Below are 1,033 nucleotides of genomic sequence, written 5' to 3'. Positions count from 1 at the left end.
AATCTCCCGCCCATTTTTCCTCCCTCCGCCCACCGCTCATTTCGAAAGTTGGGCAGAAATGCTTAGAAGACAAGCAACTGATCAGGAGCGCCAAGCGATTTGGGAGACGCTGCGTCTTCGTAGCAACAGAGGAGTACTCGCCTACGGAGAAATTGCGCAAGCCGCGGAGGAGTTTGGCTTTCATCGCTCTGCTGTTTCGCGAATATGGAAGTGAGGCAGTGCCGCATTGGGGACATAGAACCATTTTTCGTCGATATGCACTACGTTGAGCATTGCGTCGAAAACGTAGCCACTTGGCGTGGGATGCAACCAGTTCACACAAAATCGGAGTCGTGCTAATCGATGAGCTGCAGTGAGCAGAGGACGTGTCTGCTTCAACGCCCGACGAATATACCCCTCTTTGATAAGCTGCTGGATAAGATAGCAGCTCACATCAGCGCCTGCTTGAATTTGTCGCTGATTTTCACGGTCATTCATGGGCAATTTGGGCGATGCGATTACAGATCGAGACGCGGTCCACCTTCTTCCTCCCTCGCTCATGCTTGTGTGACTTGACGTCAGCAGCCACACCTAGGTTCTACTTGCGCGTGTTGCTGTGTCACCGCAAAGGGCCTACTTCCTTTGTGGACCTTCGGACTGTAGATGGCGTCGTCTGTGGATCGTACAAGGACGCGGCGGTACGCTTGGGATATCTCGAGAACGACGAAGAGTGGAGAGCCTGTATGGAGGAAGCTGCGACATATGTGAAGAAGGTCGGCCAGAAAGTCTACGTGCTGACCGGGAAGGACGACATCCTGCTTGAAGAGCCGCCTGTACAGTTCTGTCAGAGTAAGCGCCACATCATGAAGGTGCTGTTTTTGTGCGCCGTAGCACTGCCCCGAGCGGACTGGGACGGAAAGATTGGTCTTTGGCCGGTGGTGGAGAGCTACATTACCCAGCGAAACAGCGTCAACCGTCCAACTGGGGTCGAAGAACTGCGCTCCGTATCGATCCGCCACTTCCGCAAGCTTCTACTCAGCCTTCTCCGCGCTAT

Source organism: Phytophthora parasitica (genome assembly GCF_000247585.1).
Source record: "Phytophthora parasitica INRA-310 unplaced genomic scaffold supercont2.3, whole genome shotgun sequence".
Taxonomy (NCBI): domain Eukaryota; phylum Oomycota; class Peronosporomycetes; order Peronosporales; family Peronosporaceae; genus Phytophthora; species Phytophthora nicotianae.
The sequence above is the reverse complement of the archived record's forward strand: the minus strand, read 5'-3'. Positions refer to the sequence as shown.